This window comes from Echinops telfairi, unplaced genomic scaffold, assembly GCF_000313985.2.
Source record: "Echinops telfairi isolate 266 unplaced genomic scaffold, ASM31398v2 ScPeMD7_3533;HRSCAF=4204_0, whole genome shotgun sequence".
Lineage (NCBI taxonomy): Eukaryota > Metazoa > Chordata > Mammalia > Afrosoricida > Tenrecidae > Echinops > Echinops telfairi.
This window is the reverse complement of record NW_022107431.1, coordinates 10,693,069-10,715,848: the sequence shown is the minus strand read 5'-3', so window position 1 is coordinate 10,715,848 and position 22,780 is coordinate 10,693,069. Positions and strand designations below refer to the sequence as shown.

General features: G+C 49.4%; 1 protein-coding gene across 1 annotated transcript in view; it reads left to right on the top strand.

Annotated features, from left to right (window-relative positions):
- ARID1B (AT-rich interaction domain 1B) overlaps positions 1-22,780 on the top strand; it is a 379,095-nt gene that overhangs the window by 164,764 nt on the left and 191,551 nt on the right. The window lies entirely within an intron of this gene.

Genomic DNA, 22,780 nt, shown 5'->3' with positions numbered 1-22,780 from the left:
CTCCTAGTCACGAGTTAGAGCCCAGAGAAACGACTTAGTGGTTGTGATGTGATTGGTTAAGTTGAACTAAGTGGAAGAATTGGTGTGAAGCATTGCATTAGTTTAAACTGTAACGTAAATTCATTTTGGGGTCTCTGAGGGAAGAAGTCTCGTCATCTGAAAGTCCTGTTATTTTTATGGCCTGTGCTCCATGAACAACCGTTATCACAACAGTCACAGTGGTGGAGTTTATTCGTACATTTACCATATTTCTTTATTTTTGATTTTTGTACGATGTTAATATAGATGCTATCAGAAGATTTATTGCAAATGAATGTATGAAAGTCTTTCTCTACTACCTTCTCTGGGTTGATACAATGTTTTAGTTTCAAATAGTGTAGTTATTTTATACTGGAGAGGCCTTTCAAGCCACGGCTGTGGGTGATGAGTGCAGAGATAGCTGTGTCCCGGGAACCTGGTGGTTAAACAGACCAGGAGACCGACCAGCAGGTGGTGAGGCCAAAAGGACAAGAAAACCACGTTTCCTGGAAAGCCTTGTGAAAAATCTTGCGGCCTATGGTAACACATTTTAATAATTTGATCACAATTTCCAGAAAACCTAGACCGAGATAACAGTATTAAGAACCCGAGAGAGCCTTAGTTTGAGGAGTCTTTTACGGAAGAATGAACCTTTCATTCTGCGTCAGGCAGGGCAGCCTTGGGATGCGAGTGGTGAGCTCGGGCAACAAGTCCGTTCACCTTGACCGTGGTCGGAGTTGTGAGCACGATGGCAAAGGGCCTCGATCAACATGGTGTCAGTCAGTCCAGTGGACACGGACCGCTTTCCAAGGACACAGTCACCGGTTGGGATGGGGCCACAGGGAGGCTGCTTGCTGCTGCCGGGGTCCTGCCTGCCTCAAGAACTTGTGGAGTTGGTGCTGGACTTCTGTCAGGTTTGCAGGGCCTTAAGCGAATCATGATTCTGAATCTTTGCCTGCAGGTGTCCTTTGAACAGTCGAGGGGTTGTTGTTGGATTAATATGACACCTTTACCCAACTTTGTTAGCCACATACAATTTCAAAACAAGGACAATAGTTCTAACAGGATAAAACTAAAACACAGTTTGAAATGTACCCGTCTTCTTTAGACATAATATTTTATAAGTGAGGAAAACAAAAATATTTTATATTTTTATGTATGAAAGTTTGTAAGCTGATTACCTTATGCCCTTACCCCCCCCCCCCCCATTTTGGGCATACTGCCTACTTTTATTAACCTAGTGCTTTGAGGAGATGAGCATGTTCCTTGATGTGAAGAATCTTCATTCCAATTGGAACTTTATGAGTAGTCTGCATCCATAGGCAAAGTCATATCAGGACAGGCCGTCAATAAAGTCAGCAGCCATATGCACCAGTTCACAGGCCCAAAAATCTTCTCTTCATCTGGTTGGGTTTTGGTTAACTCGATGTGGGCTGCCTCACTTGGCCCCACCAGGGTGCCCGTTGGTCGCCTGGCCTTTTGACCATGGGCCCAGTCACAAGATTTTTAAAACAATTTTTAGCCCCTTTGGGCTAGGCCATCAGCTTAAGCCAACTCGCTCTTGTCTGTAGGGTCTGTGAACCAGGTACTCGGGGGGTTAGTGACCGGATTGAACCCATGTTTTGTTTTTTTTATTGCTGCATTTCTCTCCATTTCTCACAAGTAGACCTGGGTGGTCACCTAGCAAGCATTTCAGGCTGCCTCCAGGCTCCTTTTAACGGTCAGTCCGAGAGAAAAGAGTTCCTTCTTGACTTTTTTTTCCCCCAGCCTTAGGGACAAACCACTAGTTCCAAGTTTAAAAAGCCAAAAGGGTTCCTTTTTCTTCTGCCAAGAGCAATCTTCGCTGGTGTCTGCAAATGTCGAGCCCCCAAGCACTGGGTGGGGCTTATCTTTTCAGAGCTTTCTTTGCAGGCATGTCCTCTACCCCTTTTAAAGACTCAAATTGATGGCTGAAAGCAAGTAGGCTTACACGGTCTAGGTTTTACTTTTCAATCACTATTTTCATATTAATAACAATAATATTATGGAATATTACAGAATCCAGAAGACAGCAACAACAACCTTCCAAGGATGCATTTAGCAAAACTGTCTTCAGGCTTTAAAGTACTATTTTTTCATCAAGTCCTGTTCCATTTTGAAATCCCTGGATAGGGTCACCGTGAGTCACAATGCAGTGAGTTTGGTGTGGTTTTGACCCTGATCTTATCCAAGAACTGAGAGAGAGTTGATCACTCCAAGACCTCTGAAGGATCTAATTTAGGATGTGAGCCACGGGAATGGAAAACCACATGAAGGCCTGCCAATGTGGAGGATGGGGCTGGGCGCAGTGAGAACGGCTCAGATTGGCAAAGCCAGGCAAACATGGAATAAAGTAATCATTGTGCCTGATTATGGAATTGAAGGAAAAGAACTGGACTATTATTCAGTAGGAGACAATAAGCTGGAAGAGAGAGTTGGGGAGGACCACCTTGATCTAACCAGAAAGGGAGATTTCCTGCTGTGAAGTACCTAGGTTACAGTTGCAAGGGGAACCAATGAAAGAATAAAGACTCGTCCAATTCCAGGCTGCTAGTCTGATAATTATCCTACAGATATCCCAATAGACGCATCTCAGGGTTTTCTGAGGGCATTAAACCTGTTCCCCATTATGGAAATCTGTAAATGTAAAAACACAGCGACCTTTGCAACGTCGCAAAGCCTTCCCAAACTCAGGATTTCGGTGACAGTTTGGGCCAACTTGGGATGTCATTGCCTCCCTCCAAGCTCATCCTAGGCTCCTTGGCCTGTGCTGCTTTTTCTCCGTGGAATATATAGCCCGTCATGGACACCTGATATGCACGGAGTGCTGGGTGCTGGTCCCCTAGTCTAGGTGTTTGGGAGGACGAGGAAGGCCGGCAGTGTATCTGCCCTGGCCCTGGTGGAAGGGCAGGCCCACAAACTGCTGCTTCCTTCCACCTGCCCCATCTGCCTCCCGGGCTGCACATTGTTCTCTGCCTCTCTGCTGTGTTTAGGGCCTTTGCAGCAACTCGGTGAAAAGCATGATAATTTTGCCTGCTGCCTCTGTTAGCAAACAGATGCTACAAGAGGTTAATCTGACCCAGGTGCCACCCCATGCCCGGGGCTTCACTTTTAACATCACGCATAACAGGTCATGGTAGTAGCAGCTTCTCTTGTGTTTGTCGTTGAATTGAATGTGGTAGAAAGAGTGTTGTTGTAGTAGTAGTTGTTGTTCTATGGGCTGTGTGTCTTTCTGGGAGGCAATTCCTTTGTTAAAGGAGAAAGCCCTTGGATGCTGTAAGGAGAGACATTTGTTTTCCTTGGGAAGAGCCCGAGGCTGAGCCCTTTGCATTCTGAGGTGCAGGTCTCCTACCTCCGGCTGATAACTGAAGGAACTGCGGCCCAGGTGTCTCTCCATCGCCATCCCTTGGGCTCAGAGGGGAAGCATTTGTGAGATGCAAGAAGGAGCCTTCTCCCTCTCACAGCCCGGCAGGGGCAGGGGGCATCTTTTTAAGGAGGAGGACACGGCTCAGGATGCTCCCAGAGCTGGGCTTCTGTTGGGTTGCCTGTGGGCAGGGTGATCCAGTCTGCTAAATCTGAGAACACCGCAGTGTCAGCCCCACAGCCCCGGATGCTCACAATGAACTGCCTTCCCACGTGTGTGCTGAGCACACACAGCTCTGCTCTTCCTGGGTTGCTTCAGCTTTGTACCACTTCTCAGGCATTGCAGGTAGCACATTGCAGAATCCCCTGCCACTGGGGCGGCCCAGTTCTCGACAACCATCTGTAGGATTTCCGAAGCTATAAATCTTTCCAGGTGCAGACAGCCTCTTTCTCCTGCATGGTACATTGGCAGGGAGAAAGGAATGTAAAAATATATCCTTAACACGTTTATATTTGTTACCTATTGACATGGTATTTTGTTCAGGTTGATTCAAGTTTAAAATGAGATTAAATTAAATGCCGCGTGTTTCTCTTTACCCACCTTAATGTGTCTGCTAGAAAATGTACCGTGACCTTTGGTGGGCCACGCTGGTGGCTTCCGCTTCACTGGACGCTGCAGCCCTAGAAAACACCCCACACCCCTGGTCAGCTTTCCCCTCGGCAGCAGTTCTCCACCTCAGCTGACTGACATACAGACTCACCTGGGGAACTGACTTCCAGGGGACCCTCCCACACAGTGACCTTGGGATTTCTGAAGATGAGATCCAGGAGGCAGGCCACTTGGCTTGTTAAGGCTCCTGTAAAAACCATGATACCCCATCACCCCAATTTTTAGCTTCCTTTGCTGCATTTCACTTCAACGATCCCTGCTATTCTCTGATGTATCCCAATTTCCCCTCGGTGTAACTTAAACCTCCCTTCTCCCTGGCGGTACCGTGTGCAGAGTAGTCAGTGATTTGTTCCGGAGCGATGATGGGCTCCTCCGCTGTCTCAGGTGATTCTGCAGAACGAGGGTTTGGGGGAGCGGAGTGCAGGCTGAGCCTCAGCGGGGCAGAGGGGAGGGGTGTGTGTGTGTAGGGCTAGCCCTTGGCAGTAAGAGCAGGGTGGTGGTGGGGCGTCTAGGTTGGGTGGTGTGTGTCCCTAGCACTGCCTAGGCGGCAGTGGTTTTCCGTCACCGGGGGCTGGAGGTTGGGGTTGGGGGGCGCATGCCTGGACTTGCATTGGGCTTCGTTCAGAATGGAAAGTAGGATCACCATCTGAGGTGGTCTCCTGGGGTTCTCCTCTCATCAGACAGCAGGTGAGGGGGCACAGGCTCCCCGGGAGGGTGAGTGACCAGGATTATAGCACTCCCTTCTGGTGGGGAGTCGGTGCTAGAGGCCAGGCAGGGCCGGCCTGGGTGCCTGGATTGTCACTGGTTAACATTGGTCAACTATAACTGAACGTCGGGAGAAAGACAAGGAGTTCTACTCTGGGAAGAGTTCCAGTCTCAACCGACAGGGGTACGTTTACCCTGCCCTAGGGGGTCCCTGAGAGTCAGACTCCGGCGCAGGGAGATCCTTCTGTGTGCGCGGGGCTTCTCCAGCTATTGGTGGAGGACCAGTCCCTGGAACAGCAGCCTGCATGTTACTGGGATTAGCCTGAGCGACCTTAGACAAGTCACTTAACCGGTTTGGCTCCCGCGTCCTTCAACTATGGAATAAGAGATTATACTCTGGTATCATCCGAGATTCCTTTCAGAACTGTGCCTGTCACTGCAGAATAATCCCAAGACCAATCAATGCACCCAAGTAAATACAGCACACAGCCTCCAAGGCCTTCAGAGGTTCTCCTGGGGAGTGATGGGTTTGAAGAGGTCCTCGGTGCCCTGACCTTGTGCCTGGCATGCAGCCACATTCGTAACTCGTCGTCCAAAGCGGGGTTCCACTCCCAGGAGCCAGCAACCCCTCCTGAGCCCCAGGACTCTGCTGCACACTGACACAGGGTGATGCATTCAATATGGAGCAAACGCAGCAAAAGAATTCCAATTCCACTGTTGTCTCCTCAAGCTGGGGCTCAGTCGAGCCTGGTGGTAAAAAAAAAACGTTCCAAATACATGCTAGGAGCCCTGTGACTGCTGCTACACAACAGAGGCGTCTGCTTGCCTGGAGCCACCTTCCGATTATGTAACCTCACAGAAGGCCGCTGTGTCATGAGCCAGGACTGCAGTATGGCCTGTGCTCAGAGGGACAGCCGGGCGTGGGACATTCACATTGAGTTCCGTCAGCAGGTTTGGGTGCAGTGTGTGTCGAGGGTTATGGAGTGCTTACTCACTGTTTCATGAACCCCCACGCGCGCCTGTACTGACGAGTTGCATCAAAGCCAAAAGAGATGTCAGCAAAGCAAGAATTCGGCGGCGGCCCAAAACAGAACAGAAGCCACTAGTGAAGTCAGTGTGGCTCAGCTGCATGCGTGCACCCCATCAGTCAGGCTGGTGCTGTGGGAATCTTAAACCCGCCGCCTGGTGGGTAGAGTCTGAGCCACAACTGTGTACGGCTAATGCCCACACAAAGCCTTTGGGCCTCATGGTATATTTTTTAATTTTAATATCGAATATTTGCCTGCTTTCTATTGGTTGTTGGTGTCTTGGCATACAAATGTGCTGGGGGGGGGGGGGCATTACATAAAGGTCTAAGTCAGACTTAGTGAAAGACAGCACTGTAGTTTCCATCACCGGATCCAAGGAGATCAGCTATTAAGGGAGCGTGTAACTAAGCCTTGGCCGGTCCTAAACAGGCATTTGTGAGTCTAGTAATATTGGCAGCATTGTGTGTCCAATATTGGAAATGCTGGTGGTGACATTCTGGACAAAGGACACGTCTCCCTTGGTTCTTAGCTCTTTTCCAATCCTGGGTCCCCAGCACCTACTCTGTGGACTCAGCCAGCCTTGTTCTGTGAAATGTCCTTGCCAGGCACCACCCCGGTTTCTGTGCTGAGAACTCTGCCTAGCACCACAGAGACTAGGTTACCGTGTGAGGTAGGGAGTAGGAGGAGGTATGTAAATTGGGTCCTGAGAGGTAAATGATAAAGGCTTGCTAATCTTTCTCAGCTGATGAGGCACTTATTTGTAATTAGGATACTATAGAACACGTGCATTTTTCAGTCTTACCCAGTTTTACTCGAATAGACGGCTCTAGACCAGTGGTTCTCAACCTTTCTAATGCCGCGGCCACCCTTTGTGGCGACCCTTTCAGACAGTTCCTCATGTTGTGGTGAACCCCCCCCCCCCGCAACCATTTTCGTTGTTACTTTATCACTGTCATTTTGCTACTGTTATGAATCGGGCCACCCCTGTGAAAGGGTTGTTCGACCCCCAAAGGGCTCTCGACTCACAGGTCGAGAACCACTGCTTTAGACTATAAAGTTTCACGTGAGTCTCTTGATTTCTGATACAGTTTCTTTGTGTGTTAGGCTGGGTTGACTAGAGAAACAGATCCAGTGACACTTAGATATGTTTAAAAAAAGGGGGCTTTATATCAAGAAGTAATTATATATCAGGAAAACATCCCACCCCAGTCCAACTCAAGTCTGTAAGTCTGATCCTAGTTCAAAAGCCCCACTCCAGACTCATGCAGCCCCATGCAGTGATGCAGAATGCAGGAAGTCACAGGCTGGTGGTGCAAAGTCTTGTGGGTTCAGTGGTAGTGGAAGCATCAAGGGACTTTGGAAGGGCTCATCAGCAGGATGGTGAAGGCAGAGATGCAGAGGGGAGGTTCCCAGAACCCTCCTTATGAGAGGGCTGCATCCAAAAGGAGGTACCATCAGACTGTGATCTGATTGGCAGGCTAGAACAACACCCCTACACTTCTGTATCTTCCAGTTGACACGAAATTATGTAAGTCCCCCACCATGTGTAGCACAATATGGGATATCGACTCCACTGAATTAATTCGTTTTTTTGATAGGAGAGCGACCATGTGAATTCCCAATTAGTCTGTGCTTCAGGGTGAACCTTTAGGTGGCCCGAGTGTTGCCACTGGAACCATTAATCTTTTTTAAACTTGGGAAGAGTCATAAACCTAATGTGATTTTATTTATTCCACAAAATGTAGTGGTTGCCGTCTCCCCACCAATTGCTGTCTTAGACTCTGCATTATGACAGGAATTGCAAGATGAGTGGCATTTGTCTGGAAGCATATCTTATAGGAAAGTGCAGGTGGAGGTAGACCGCCACCAGGTCTTCCTAACACGGACGGAGGGACTGGATGGGGGAAGAACAGGTGACCTCTGACACCAGATCCATCTTTGATAGCCAGCATATTTCCCACGGTGCCTGGCACCTGCTAGCCACCACTTAGACCAGGTTTGCAGAGCAAGCAGGAGCTGTTCCTGAAATACTGGACAGTTGATGAGAGCTTGCACTAATGCAGAGAAAGTGTTGGGATCGAGGTTGGTGAGACCCAGCCATCCAAGGCGATGGGCTTCTTTGCCGTTTGCTAGGGTAGGGGGGTCGCCGCTGTCGTTAACTGACAGCAAGAGTACCGGAGTGTGGTAGAGAGCGGTGGACTGGTGAGAGGCACTGTAGGTTAGACTTGAAACTCACGGTTTTTGGAAACCCTCCTGATCTAGCAGTCGCAGAAATCTGGTTGGCCCCAGAGTTCAGCTGGAGGAAAGAAAGTCCAGATGTTGGGCACGTGAGAAGATCTGATCTTTTGAACCAGTGCAGGAAGGAGATTGTTGGAGGGAAGTGGTAGGAATGTCTTTCAGTCAGAGCCATGGGAAAGGATCCCTTTTTAAAACTGGAAATTTCTCGAGCGGATGAGATTTATTCTGCAGAGGACCCACCCTCAGGAGAACCCACTGGTTCCGGTGGGGAGACAGGCTGTTTGCCTGCAAGTGCTGAGGACACTCCATAGTTCGCTGTGACTGTCACACTGCTTTCCTTCCTGGTGTGATGTCCAGCTGTTTGGAATGTTCCCCTGCCCCCATGGTGTCAGTCACCGCAGGACTCCCTCCCGAAGATGAGACCCAGAGTGGATTCTGAAGGTGGCCCAGAGCCTCCTCCCTCTGGTGGGACGAGGTGAACCCTGGAGATGTCTTGTCTCACCAGGGAGTGCTTTCCCAGCCCGGGAGAGCCTGCCGGAAATGCTGCTTCCTGACTGCTTGCCAAAACAGTGCCTGAGCCTGCTGGGCACAGACAGTGCCCGCTGCCATTGAATCATAGCACGTCAAGGTCCATCTCACCGAGGTGGCTCCTCCAGTGCGGGTATCACCCTATCAAATAGGCATCGCCTGGATAAACCCTTGTTTCAGTGAAAAATAAAACATCTCGCTCAGTCTAAACGTAGCCACCACCCCTTTAGATAGGTTGTCCTTTCTATCTTCGACTCGGGAGCATTTGAACTGTGCCCTGTCCGAACAGAGATGTGCTGGAAGTAAAACCAATACTATTTGGGGTATGGTGGATCAAATGAAATATCTTAAAATCAGTCTCACGCGTCTCCGTTGCCTTTTCTGAATGCAGCTATTTAAAAAGCCTTAAATCACATGTGTGGTTGCATTATATTACACACACACACACACCACCCCCACTCCCCCCAGGGGTTGCTGCTCGGCATGTGGATCTGTACGTGATCCATAGCATTGTTTCTAAGATCAGCCTAGTAGCTCTGTTGGTTGTAGAGATTTCTGTAAGGACAGATTGGGGAAATCGTTTGACTGGATGGAGCTACTCCCGTACTTTCCACCCGAAAGATGGTTATCAGGATCGGCTGTTGGTTCTCTCTCACTTTGAGCTGTGCTTTCCATGAAAATGACCACTAGAGCTTATAAAATGCTTGCTTTCTACTTCGTTCTAAAAATAGACTGCATTTTATAATGCAGTTGGCTGGTATCTTTTTAGGAATTCTTCAATAGTACGGAAAAGTCTGCTAGTTTAGGAAATGCATGAGTCAGAATTCCAGGAAAAATAAAAAAGCCATGTGTCTCTAGAATGTAGTTCAGGTGGTGGTTCTTATTCCTTTTGGGGTCTCCCTGGAGACCAGACCTTACCCACCTTAGAGCAAAGCTCCACCCTCGGCTTGAAGCTCAGTCCGGTGAGGACCCCGCCTTCGACATGCCGGCCAGCCCTCAACTGTGCCTCCGTGTGAAGCGGAGCATCCCCAGCTCCTGCTGCTGGGCACAAAGGTCAGAGCCGAAAGCGACTTCTAACGTGGAAACTGACCTTCAAAAATAAGTGGCAACGTAACGTTTTGAATCGCCGCCTCCTTCCTGTGATGGTAAAGGAAACTCACCCCTTCTTATTCGGGGACTGCTTCTGGCCTGTGAGGTGGTCACCTTCTGACTTTGTCACGAATCCGAGCCTTTGCCTCCCCCAGAGAGGAATCTTTCTGGGTTGTCGGGTGGCTATTTAAAAGTCGGTGTAGTGGGTACCTTCTGTGGGTTTCTGGGAGTTTTGTGGGCGATGGCATATGCAAAAATAGACAACAGGTGGGGCCTAGCCTTCAAAGATGTAAGGAGGAAGGCCGAAACCACAGGAATTACATCAGCCCCGTCCAGAAGGGACATTGTAATGAAGGAGACCAAGAAAGTCTTCTTGGGAGGGAACGGGGATTTCAGAAGGGCAGGATGGTGGGGAAGGGTTGGAGTCTCTGGGAACAGAGGACAGGAAAAGGTTAGCTGTTGGGCCCAGCACAGGAGTGAGTCTCCAGGAGGTGAGTAAGGAGGAGGAGAATGAACAGACCAGGACTAGGCAATCCGGGCAGAGGACTGGACGCAGGGTGGCACACCTGCCTGCGTGTATAGAATACAGCAATTGGGGCGTCTTGAAACGGGCAGGGAAGAGGAGGCGGAGCATCCAGAAAACTAGCTCCTTCCTGCCTAGGTTGAGAGTGATTAGCCTTCAGGGTCTTCCTAAGGTGGTGGTGGTAGCAGCAATAGATGCTAGGTTGGAATGCCCCGGCAGGATGGAGGGAGTGCTTGCTTGATGAATTGGGCTTTTTGCTCCATTAAAGAGTTAAGGAGGAAACAAAGTTACAACCTGGAAGGGCACAGGGGCAGTTCTACTCGGTGCTATCGGGTCGCTGAGTCAGAATCGCCTCAGTGGCAGTCGTGAGTCTGGCTGAGATCACAGCTAGCATTTAGTAAATGCTCATTTAATTATCTTGACCGCCCACCGTATGTGTGAGGGAGGTCTCATCAAGCGATCGTGAGCACAGGGAGCTAGGCACAGCTCTCCCGCACGCACCGGTCGGTGTGTGCGGGAGTTACACTCGGGCCAGGCTAGTCTGGCCTCCTGCATTGACAAGGCGCTGCAACAGTGGACTCAGACATAAGACAACTGTGAAGATGGCATAGAGCAGGCCGCTGGCCCAGCCTTGAGTGGCCTCTGGGGCCATTCTTCACACAGCGGGAGGACTTGCCCTTCAAATGCTAATGCTCAGAAAAGCCACCGGAGGCCCTCTTCTCCCTATATAGGCTTTTCTGGAACCAGTTGTCATCCACTCCCAGGAGCTCCATTGCCACCCAGCCTGTTCCACTCCAGGACTGCTGGTGGCCGAGTGGGTTCTGTGTTGGCTGGAGGCTACTGGCTGCTCTCCGGGGGAAAGGCTCGCCTTTCTGTTGCTGTGAAGATTTACAGCTGCAGAGCCCATGAAGGGGCTGTTCAACACAGCCCATAGAGGGTTGCTATGAGTCAGGATTCACTCCTATGGGAGTTTGGTTTGGGGTTTTCGCCTCCACTATAACCTTGTACCCTGGCCTGTCTTTCCCAGCTGTCACCTGGCCTGCCCAGCTGTCACCTCCACCTTGGATGTACAGCCCCCACACCAATTAAATACATTGACTGCACTGCTCTTCAGTCCACTGAGTTGCAAACGTGGGTGGCAGCTTGACTCCTTAGCTGTACTACACGGAGATCCAATTAGACTGAGATGCCAGACCTCATTAAGTGCCTTTGTCCTTGGTTTTCAGCTTTCCTCTAGGGGTGAAAACAAAACCAAAAAAGCTTTCTTTTGGGCAAGAGGAAAGTCAAAGGAAACAGAGGAAAGAGCTAGGAGGCAAAGGGCATTCATACAGGTCTAAATAAAGGCATGTATATATGCAAATATATTTATATGTGAGGGTGGGGAAATAGATTCATGTGCATATATATATATATATATATATATATATGTTTAGTATTAAGGTAGCAGATGGACATTGGGCCTCCACTCAAGTACTCCCTCAATTCAAGAATACTTTGTTCTATTAAACTGGGCATTTCACGATGCTCACCTTCTCGACATGATCGCTGAAGAAAAATAAGCAAAATGTGGTGAAGAAATCTGATGGTGCCCAGCTATCAAAAGATACAGCATCTGGGGTCTTAAAGGCTTGAAGTGGCCATCTAGCTCAGAAGCAACAAAGCCCACATGGAAGCACACCAGCCTGTGTGATCACAAGGTGTCAAAGGGATCAGATATCAGGCATCAAAGAACAAAAAATCCTATCATTGTGAATGAGGGGGAGTGCGGGGGTGGGGACCCAAAGCCCATCTGTAGGCAACTGGACATCCCCTTACAGAAGGATCCTGGGGAGATGAGCTAGGCAGGGTGCAATGCAGCAATGAAGAAACATACAACTTTCCTCTAGTTCCTAAATGCTTCCTCTTCCCTCCCACAACCCCCCTCCACTATCATGATCTCAATTCTACCTTACAAATCTGGCTAGACACTGGAAACACAGGGAATCCAGGACGGGTGATCCGATCCCTTCAGGACCAGTGGTGAGAGTGGCGATACCTGGAGGGTGGAGGGAGAGTGGGGTAGAAAGCGGGAATCGATTACAGGGATCTACATATAACCTCCTCCCTGGGGAATGGACAACAGAAAAGTGGGTAAAGAGAGACGTCAGGCAGTGTAAGATATGACAAAATAATTTATAAATTATCAAGGGTTCCTGAGGGAGGGGGGAAAATGAGGAGCTGATGCCAGGGGCTTAGATGGAGAGCAAATGTTTTGAGAATGAAGAGGGTAATGAATGTACAAATGTGCTTTACACAGTTGATGTATGGATTGTGATAAGAGTTGTATGAGCCCCCAATAAAATGATTTTTTAAAAAAAAGCTTTCCCCTGTACTCAATAGTATTCAGCACAATTGGATGATTAGGATCCTAGCCACAAAAACACTGCAAAGTAGCCAACATAGATAAACCCTGAGGGGAAATATCAAGAGAAATACACTCTCAGGAAATACCAAGACTTTCAAAAATTATTTTTGTGAAATAAAAGCAGTAAACTGAATAAAATATTGTTGGGCAAGTCATATTTTAAAAATAGATGAGAATGTGATTTTTAACACCCAAATTAAGCATTTTTATAAGGGATAGGACTAGCATTAAAAACATTGAACAAATTACTTTTACTGGGGAAGTTTTATATAACCAAGTAATTGTAAATTAGAGCCCTTCCCCCACAAGTTGATCTAGGATAAATTTAGGAGGTATTAGCTTTTTATAGGGGAAGCTTAATTGTTTTTGAGGGTTTGTAACTGGATTGATTGTTGGTGTGCAGGACAGCAAGTATGCTTTACTGGCAGTCTCCTTATTACAATAAAGAGTTGGGATCAGATGGGTAGAGCATCATGTAAACAGCAATGAAGCTTAGTTTTGGCTATTCTGTGCCCTAAAATTGCCATGTAAATTATTAAATGGGGCTGCAAAATGGCGGTTTAACAGTATCCTGCACACATTTGTCATTGTCCTCATGCAACTCTCCAATGTCACTCAAGAAATTTTCTGGTGCTTATCCGATTCGTTTTCTTCCTGAAAAAGGAGTAAGGTGGGAGTTGTGACTGAAGTGATATACACTCGTCTTAGTGACCCGCTCATTTGTAAAATCAGATGAACTAGTTCTTAGGGAGAAAGAGCCCTAAACCTGAGTTGCTGGAGCTGCCGCTGTCCCGCGGGGGGCCTCTGGCTGCTCCCAGTCATTTCTCCTGCTTCCTAGCAGACCTGCACGTCTTCCTGACAAGTCACCACTTTCCTTGGTTGCCAGACAGAGGATGGACATCGGACGGGAGACAAGCCATTCCGCCACCAGCTTTATTGTGGCTGGTTTTTGTTTTTCGGTACATTTCCAGAGCTCAGCTTTCAGTTCCTTTGTTTTCATGGATCAAGATTCGTGGGACAATTTATCCTCCCAGTGCTTTGCGTTGGCACTTGAGGAAGACGCCGAAAAAAACTGTCTTGGAAGTATTGGGGGGCTGGCGGGGGGCCATGGCTGCAGAAACACATCCCTTAGCTTCTGGGCCCCGAGCTGGGTCTCCAGGGCCAGGCGCGCTCTGGGCTGCAGGGTAGGCTGGGCGGGCTGACGGGGCGGCAGGCGTCCAGCCACGACCTCGCGTGACCCCGCGAGGCCACCCTGCGTGCTGGGGTCAGCTAAGGCACGCGGCCAAGCGCGGCCCGTCTTCGCAGAACGTGCTGCGGCCGCGCCACCAGAGAGGCCCCTGCGCCACGTCCGCCGACGGCCTGAACCCTCGTCCCCGTCCCTGGGGCGTTGATCCGTCCCCACTTGCCCAGGTGGCTGCCTTCCTACGCCCCTCACCCCGCCCCGGAACAAAAAATAAAGGGGCGGGAACCACCACCCAACTTCCAGCTGCAACTCGTTCTGCGTAATCACGGGCGCCGGACGCTGCAAAGCCGGGCGGGAGGAAGCCGGGCCGGGCTGAGCGGAAGCTGGAGCGCGGGCGGGGCGGAGCTGCCGGGCAGGGGCGGGGCCGACTAGGCGAGGTGGTGGGCGGGGCCTGGTCTGCGGGGAGTGGACGGACTTGCCGGAGGGGCGGGGCCTGTTCTGCAGGGCGTGGTCGGGCTTGCCGGAGGGGCGGGGCCTGTTCTGCGGGGAGTGGACGGGCTTGCCGGAGGGGCGGGGCCTGTTCTGCGGGGTGTGGCCGGGCTTGCCGGAGGGGCGGGGCCTGTTCTGCAGGGTGTGGCCGGCTTGCCGGAGGGGCGGGGCCTGTTCTGCAGGGTGTGGCCGGGCTTGCCGGCGGGGGCGGGGCCGGCGAGGTGCGGCTCGCGGGGTGGGGCCGGGCTGCCCGCTCTCATTGGCTGCCTCCGGGCTCGGACCGCGCAGAGCCGGGCGCTGAGGCCGCCGCGGCGGTGCATTCCTTACCAGCTGCTGCTCTGCTCGTGCTCATCAGCCTCTGCTTGGACAGTTGCCTCCTGCCTTTCGTTAAATCCCAAAAGCCTTTTCGGAAAGCTGTCTTTGGTCTTTCTTTTCACCCCTTTCCTCTTTCAGATCTAGGGGCCATTGGGTGCCGCCATGGGTCACTAGAGGACGTTTTAGTAGAACGTTGTACGTAATCCACGGTTTCAACTGCAATTGCAAGTAATTTAGGCCGTAGGGAAACGACGCCAGATTAATCAAGATGTGCATTTAATCGGACTGGTTAATGGTGAAGCATAGCATGCCCGTGTTTACCTTGTTTCCTGTGTCAGCGCACCTGCCAATGGTCTCTGAAGAGCAGCCTAAAGATTTGAGGTTTTGTATGGTTCGCTCTGTCGGAGGTACGACTCATGCAATTAGCTGGCCACTGCTAAGTACACGCGTGTACTGTTGCCTCTTAACCAGTCAATTTCCGTTTAATGTAGAGATTCTGGAAGCTCAATAGATGATCGCTTATGGAATGCAGTTTTCAGTGCGTATCGATGTAAAGGAAGACTGTCGGCCGCAGGTCCTGTGAAGCATATACGTGAACTGGTCTTTGGGAGGAGTTCAAACTTTTCCCCTGGGTTTGTCATGCCGTAGAATCTTTGCTGGAAATGTGAGCCTGACTTGTCATGTGTATACAAACAAGAAGGTGCCTGGTGTGGCCCTGGTGGGGCAGCGGGTGACAAGTTGGGGTATGAACTCAAGGCCAGCGTTTTGAAAACAGCCCCTCCCGAGAAGAGACTGGGGTTCTGCCGCTGTAAAGGTACAGCCCCAGAAACCCGTCATGCGTCAGCGTGGAATAAACGGCAGAGTTTTTTGGAGCTTATGCAAACAAACTTACAGCGAGTGTGAAATTCTCTACTCCTGCTCCCAGGGTTCTCAAAGAGAGCCTTGAAGAAATACATGTAAGTGGAATGTCAAACAAACGTGTGACTTGAGCAGTTTGGCTTTTTAGATTATAGACAGGACTGGGAAACACAAGAGTGTCTAGAACACACAACCGTACTGGACATATTTAACAGGTGTCCTTAGGGATCATCTTATCTCCTTTGCATTCATTGATTCCCCTTATTTTAACATCGTGAACCTGAGTTTGTTGGTTGGCATCAGTAAAAAAAACCTCCCCCATGTTTGCTTTTTTAAAATAACAAGCTGCAAGGAATTGGTAACTTGATGAACCTGTAACAGAAGCGATCAGGTTTCAGCCCTGCGGTCTGTGCAGTTGTCAGCGAACCCTGCAGCCTCAGTGGAGGAAAGGCTTGTTTCACAACCTGGTCGGAGGCAGGACTGCATCCACCCTCCTGCCAAGAACACCATGGCCCACAGTTGCCCTGCCCTGGCACCGAGGCCCACTTCATCCCACAGGGACCTGTTTGTTACAACGTTCTTCTGTTCCTGCTCTCCGCGTGATCGACTAGATCTAGGTGCCTGTGCTTTCTTTGAACAGCAGCTGCTAGGATTTCCCAGGTCCAGACCAGTTTTTCCACCTCCTAAAGGAGGAGGGCCTTTGGAGCCCCTAATTCACTGTTACGGATTTGAGTATTGTAAGACACCCCCATCCCCACCCCACTTGATGCCAGCTGCACCCCAACTCCCAGTGTAACAATCAAAAACCAAAAAAACAAAGCCCACAAACCCATTGCCTCTGGGTTGATTCTGACACAGGGCACACACACACCCCACCCCACACACCCCTATATGTTACAAAGTACCACTGTGCTGCACGGGATTTTCTTGATGGAAATCCTTAAGGAAATAGCTCGTCGGATCTTTCTTACCTTCTGCTCACTTCCTTGTTAATCATCACCCCAAACGGTCCCCAGACATCATCACCTTAGAAATAGTGCTGGCCACACAAGCACTCCTGCTTGAGAACCACTGGTCTAGACAGAAATTAAATGCACTGGAAATGTCTGGAGTCACAGTTTATAAACTCTTAATAAAACATGACAGAAATGAACGGGCCTGCCAAAGTGGCTGGACACTGGTTTCTTTTTAAGTCTGGATTTATAATGTTGATTTCAAAGGCCTCCCGTCCCGTTCAAAACGCTGTAAAACATTTGTGTGGACAAAGCTGAGTACACTTAGCTATATCCATGTTGAGAGGCCTGCTAGGAAGGTAGGCTTCCCATCCTGCACGTCTAGCTTTGCAGCCTCGTTCGAGCTTCCGGGTACACATTCAGCTTGGCCTGTATTTTCTAGTGTGTGGGAGCCGACTTAGCAAATGTATGAGCCGTCCTTCTAGAACTTTACGTAGGGTTTACCTTTTAAAAATCAAAGTGTAAAATCTCTGAGTCCTCACAAGAGTGAAGCGCATTGCTTCAGGACTGCAGGTTGTATAACGTTCTCATGTTGAAACTTGTATATGCCTCTTCCACTAGCGTCGTGTGTACTGTGGATTGGAAGTTGATGTGCTAGTAATGCACGCACAGTTACATAAATAAAGGCAGCTGGTGTCACAGTCATTAAAGCACTCAGCTGACCAAAAGGGCCAGGCGTTCAAACCCACCTTCCACTCTGTGGACAGAAGACAAGGAGCCTGCTTCTGTACAGATTGACAGCCTGGGAAACCCTCTGTGGTTCACTCTGCCCTTCAGTCACCAGTGAGGCAGAGTTTAGGGCCATGTGTTTTGTCTTTACCTCAAAGAAGTCCATTAAACAAATGATCCCTCACTAACTTTAAAAAACAAGCTTCCCTTCTTTCTACTTGAGCAAAAAAACCCTCAAAAACCACAAACTGCTCCCTTTCTAGAAGGAAAATCTAGCAATACCCAAATCATCTGGAAATCTCTAGATATTATTGTGAGTCGAAAATGTCAACTACATTCTGAAGTACCACCCTGCCTCTTTCTGCCCCAACAGACCAAAGAGGTTTACCATAAAATGAAACTCAAAGACGCGTTGGAGAAGAAAGCCTATGAAATAATTCTTGTTGTTGTTGTTGTTACTGTTTGACGTGAACTTGTGGGTCACAGACGCCAAGTCCAGTTCAATCTCACTTTCCTCCTTTTTCCTTTAAGCCGCTCGGACCACTGTGTCGGTTTGAGGGCTAAGGAATCTGGAGGGGAAATACTGTTTTAATTCTTTTTTGGGGGGTACACTGTGAAAAGGTCCCAGTTCCTGAGCAATGGGGATCCCGTCGGCAGGTCCAGGCTGTTTGGGGATTGTTATTGAGATGTGAAACCCAGGACAGTAGGGAAAGAATAGTACCTGGCCCTTGGCCCTTTCCCCTCCTCAGCCAGGTTGCGCATGCAGTTCATTAGATTCGGATAAGTACGCCCAGCTGTGCACTGCCCACCACAGCCGTGACTCAGAACATTCCAGCCGCTCCAGGAAGGATGGATCCCTCACCCTCTGAGCCAGCCCTCGCCTCCTGTGCCCTTCCCCTATCGGTTTACTTTACCAGGATGCCCATCAACAGTCACACGATAAGGACATGTTGAGTGTGATTTCGTTCACTGAGACTACTACAGCAGAGACCCACCTGGGCAATTCCGTCTCTTAAAAAAAATTCAAACTGCCATCAAGCTGATTCTGACTCATAACAGCCCTACAGGACAGACTGTAATCAGTCACTTTGTGGGTTTCCAAAACTGACTCTTTTAGGGAATTGAAAGTCTCATCTTTCTCCCTTAGAGCAGCTGTTGGTTTTGAACTGCTGATCCTGCAGGTAGCAACCCAACTTGCAACCACTACACCACCGGGGTGCAGTTCCTTATGGCAGTCGCTAGTTCCTTTTCTCTCGGTGAGTAGTCACCCATATGGCTGATCCACACTTTGTTTGCCTGTCTATCGGTTCCGGCGAACTTGGGTTTCGCTTCTCTTGGGCAAATACCTACAAATTGTTTTCCAAAGCAACCATCCTCTTCTTTCTGGTATAGGGTTTTTGTTTTTTAATCAGTTAATCTTCTTTTTAAAACGGAAATAAATACATCACGTGCACCTTCTTTTCCGAGTAGTACTCCTCCCCGAGGCGGACCACCAAACCCTGCTTGGGTAGGCAGGGGGCCAGCCCAAATGAGGACGCCGTTGATAAGATGACTGGCACATGGCTGCAGCAAAGGGTCAGCCCCAGAGCTTGAGTGTAGCCCCAGGTGGCTTGTCAGCAAGCATGCCTCGGAGGGAGGGAGTGTGTGTCCCACCTCCAGTGAGCTATTTATCGCCTTAGTGCCTCCAAATGAGGTCATCAAGCTGCGACCTGATCAACAGGCTGAACTCCACCCCTTCGCTCTTGTCTCAAATTAACAACTGATTATGTAACGACCACAGGGCCCAAGCTTGGCCAACCACTGTGAGGATGGCGCGGTGTCCTGTGAGGTTGTACACAGTGGCTGTGAGTCGGAGCCGACTCTGACTCCCCCAGCAACCACGCAGAACCAAAGAAGCCCTCGTCTTTCCACGGGGAGGTCATTGTTTCTTCAAGCACCACTGTGATCCTAGCACTGGTGTTTTAGAAAGGGCCCTAATCAGTCAGTGCTAAGGCAGGCCCCTTAATGTGAAGTCATTTTTCTCAAGCAGGTGTGACAGGTCAAGAGTGCCCGCTGCGTAGTGAGCAAGTGTGTTTGACCAGGATGGTGCCTTCCGACTGCCAGTCTGGTCCCGGGGGCACCAGGCTCTCGGGCCTCTCTTCACAGCTCCTCCTGAGCCTCCATAGATACCCAGTGAACAGATAATGCTTTTTAATTATCTCCCCGAGTTTTCTTTGTGTTAAAATAACCAACAATCTCTTGGTTTATTAGGATTTCTAGGACGTTGATGAGAGTCTTTGGATAGGTGATGTTTCAGGTCCTTCGTGGGCCCCGTGGGTGAAGCGCACGGTTAGTGTTCTCAGCTCTGCTGAAAGACTGGACGTTCAAGTCCTTCCTGAGGCACCTCAGAAGAAGGGCCTGGCAGCTCCAGCTGGACTCCAGACGCGGGGGCTCACTGTGAGTCAGTGCCAACTGGAGGGTCTCTCTGAAAGGTCAATGGCGATCAGCCTTTGGACTCAATGGGATGTGACGAGCCATCTTTACACCACGCATGCCTCGCTTGACGCCTCCCACCCTTTCCCTGTGTGTGTGTTCATCTTCTTCAGCGAACCGGCTGCTTTGGGAGCGGTGGGATGGCAGCGTGGAGAGAGTGCGCGGCAGACTGACCCCTGCGCGTTGGACACCCCGACAGCTGCCCAGGAACGGCAGTTCCTCTTTGTCCATGTGCCCCCTGGAGAACTTCCTCTGCTGCTCTCAGACCGTGTCCACCCCTTCCATACCCGCTTGGCTTTGTAATGTCATTGCCTTGTGCTGCACAGTTGGTGGTTCGAGAAAACAGGAGGGGCTTCTTGGTGTGGGAAAATGCAGGGAAGGCTCTCTGAAGGAGAATCTAAAGAGGACCAGGGTCCGACTGTCGTCCCTGGAGACTTCTTCCTCCCCCTGCAGTTATCAGTCTGCCTAATCAAACAAGTTCAAATCTAAAGCAAGACAAAGCTCCCTGCCAGGGAGCTGGTTCTGATGTAGAGCAACCCTATGTTGGGCTTCCCAGGCTGTCAATCTTTACAGGAACACTTAGCCTCGATCTTTCTCCCTCACTGTAGCTCCTAGATTTGAACCACCAACTTAAAGGTTTGTGATCCAGGAGTTTACCTAACAACCACCAAGCCTCCTAATGAAATCAGTCGATTCCTCAAAGTAAGTTCTATGGAAGATCATCTGTCTGAAGATAAAAGGTGCAGTCTTGTGGTAGCGTTGGTGGTGTCGTGGTTATGCATTGACCTGGTGACCACAAGGTCAGCAGTTTGAAACCATCAGCCGCTCCACAGGAGAAAGACGAGACTTTCTACTTCCATAAAGGAGTTAGGGTCTCAGAGGCCACGAGACAGCCCTCCTCTGTCCTGTAGCGTCATCGCTGTGCGTCGGAATCGACTCGATGGCAGTGGGTTTGGTGTTTTGAAGGGAAAATCTTCTGTTACCTCTCTTATTTAGATGCAGATCTAGAAAAATACATGCCCCTTTTTGGTAGAAATATGCTAAGTGGGGCTGTTTGTTTTTATCATCGGTCATTTCTTTTTATGGTGACAAGGGAGGGTTTGGAATTGGGGGTAGAGGGGGCAACAGAATGGAAAACCATTGCACCTGATCAAAATCAAAAGAGACCACCATTTTCTGACACTAAGAGAAGATTAATTTGTTGATCTAAAATTACACTTTAAAAAAAAAGATATTCTTTGCAGCTAGAGATACTGAGTGATGTACTTTACGTAGCTTCACCTGTTCAGGAGCCATGGTGGTGCAATGGGTTAAACTTTGGTTAGCCGCCAAGGTCCGCTGTTCAAACCCAATAGCAACTTTGAAGGGAAAAAGATGCAGCTGCCTTTACCAGTTGAGGTACAGCCTCAGAATCCCACGGGGTCAGCTTGGCTCCTGTCCTTTAGGGATAGCGTCCACTCGGTGGCCGAGGGTTTGGTCTCACAGATTTGAGTGTGCCTCGGTACCTCCTGTAATCTCGTTGACAGTGATCCCATCACAGCCTGAACTTGCATTTCTGAGAACCCTCGCGAGGCCTGGGTGGGACCAGCAAGGCCAAACAGGGCTTGTACTGAATTTGGGCTGCCAGCCTCCGGGGAGGAGACACTTTCCACTCCTGTAAAGAGTTACAATCTTGGGAGCCCGCGGGGGCAGTTCTGCCCTGTCCAGTTGGGTCGCTGTGAGTTGCAGTTGATTTGATGGCAGCGAGTTGAGAACCTCAGTTGCTTTATCCCCAGGTACTTTGCACAGACCACGTTTTATTTTCCAACGTCCATCTCGGGAGCCCTGTGGCAGGGCCACCTGCGGGCGCCGCTCACCGTGGGGTCACTGCCAGGAGTCGGAACCAACTAGGAGTTTAACCTCAACTAAAAAACTTGTAAAGAAAAAAATTTCCTCTTTATGAAATAAAAGGAAAGTTTATATCATTAGCTTATGTTTTCAGAGCAATTGGAAGGCATCAAACCGGAGCAGAGTAACTGTGGTTAATAAACTTGGCTCAGCGCTCTCAGAATGAGTGAACACTGGCTGAGAGGTAGGCGGCGTTGCTTAAAATAGCTTTGGATTGTCCCAGGTCAAATAGTGGAAGATCAGGATGTAGAAAATGATTAAACATCATCTTATTCTTAGGTCTTGATAAATGACTACCTAATGTTCAAAAGAATGTTAAATAATCTCTCACCACCGAGGGCACCTGGAGCGTTTACTCTCTTGCAGGAGGTCCTCTAGAATTCACGACTCCTGATAAGAAATAAAGGGTAACTTGAATTATGGCAAAAGCAAGCGGAGAGCAATACGATGACAAATAAATACCAATGTTTTCCTATACACACGTTGTCAACTCTAATAAAATATGGTTTACAAAAGGTAAATAGGAGCATATTTATTGCTTTTATTTAAACTATGGTTCTCTTCGCCACAGTTATTTACAAGTCTACATTATTTATGTGCACCTGTATCGCTGCACAAGGAACCCTGTCAGTGCATTTCTAACCTCCAACCGCTCTCAGGAGAGAGCGGAGGCAGTCTGCCCAGTACAGATTTACAGCCAATCTGTAAATTGTCCAGGAGGGTCACTAAGAATCGAATCAGCTCCGAGGGACTGGCTTTTGCCATTATAAAGGTCAAATGAAGTCATGAGCAGGTAACACATTGCATCGTTGCCACAGTGCCTGTTAAACAATGACACTCCAGAGATGGTTGACACTGTACCCCACAGTTCCTTAAGCACAGCCTTCTGATGGTCTACAGGTACACCGGGGCTGTAAATGACACCCACGCCATGGTCTTTGGGCTTCTCATTCACTGTGTCCGGGAGACCCGTGCAGCAGCCCCCTCCGTCCTGAGTGCCAGTCCCCGTCTGGTCTCAGGAGTCCAGGCCCCTCGGCTCCTTCCGATGTAGAGGGGCTGGGTGTTCTCCCCTTACCTGTGCGTGCTCAGCCAGCCACGTCAGTGAAACTCACTTTTAGAAAAGGAAGCTTGGAGGCACATGTGTTCTTTATAAAGTATTGTTTACTGTTGTCCAGGTGAGGCCACTTCTTGTTGTGGTACTTGGGAGGAGGCCTATGGTAATGCAGGATTAGATAGAGCTCATCTCTATTGTCTTCTGTTTAAAGGGCCTAACCCTTTTTAAGGCATTTAAATTAAGATCTCATGGGGGG